Consider the following 777-nt stretch of genomic DNA (forward strand, 5'->3'; position numbering starts at 1 on the left):
GTGCGGTGGTGGGGGTGAAAGCCTCTCCCGCCTCTTCAGCAGCACTAAGGATGTCCAACTGCAGCTAGGCCTGGTCCCCACTGACAAGTGGGCATCCCCTGAGGGCTGCTGAGCTGCTAGAGGGATGTCTGATTGCCAGCTTAGGCCCGATCCCCCCGAGGGGTGCCAGACTGCGAGAGGGCACAGGCTGGGCTGAGGGGCCCAAGCTCCCAATTGCAAAAATTTTTGTGCACTGGGCCTCTAGTTTATGTATAGTCATAGAAAATATAGCAAACATGTTAATGGTTCTCTCTCAAATGTGAAATTGTGTTTTTCTTTTTAATTATTTTTCTATATTTTACAAGATTACAATATTTTACGAGATTACTCTGAACACATACCACTTTTTTTTTTTACATATCCTATCTAATAAAAGAGAAACATGGTAATTGGCGTATGACTGCTACCCTTCCCATTGGCTAATCAGCGAGATATGCAAATTAACTGCCAGCCAAGATGGCGACCGGCAGCCAAGCAGCTTGAAACTAACACGAGGCTTGCTTGCTTCAGTGACGGAGGAAACCAACGTTCCCGGCCTGCCTTGCCGGCCTCTGAGCCTGCAGTTTGAGACACCGTAACAAATATAGAAGTTAAACAAAACCCCAGAAACCTGCTTTAGTCGCTGGGCTTCAGCCAGCAGGATCGCAACATTGTTTCAAATACAGAAGGTAAACAAAGGCCAGAAACCTGCTTTCAGCAGCGGAGGCCTAAGAGCTGGAGCCTCAGAGCTAAAGCTGG

The 777-nt window shown here is 47.9% G+C and overlaps 1 protein-coding gene across 2 annotated transcripts in view; it reads right to left on the bottom strand.

Annotated features, from left to right (window-relative positions):
* The window catches only part of EPS15 (epidermal growth factor receptor pathway substrate 15), a 59,233-nt gene that overhangs the window by 47,857 nt on the left and 10,599 nt on the right, over positions 1 to 777 (bottom strand). The gene's annotated exons all lie outside the window — the stretch shown is intronic.

Source organism: Myotis davidii, unplaced genomic scaffold (genome assembly GCF_000327345.1).
Source record: "Myotis davidii unplaced genomic scaffold, ASM32734v1 scaffold79, whole genome shotgun sequence".
NCBI classification, from domain to species: Eukaryota; Metazoa; Chordata; class Mammalia; order Chiroptera; family Vespertilionidae; genus Myotis; species Myotis davidii.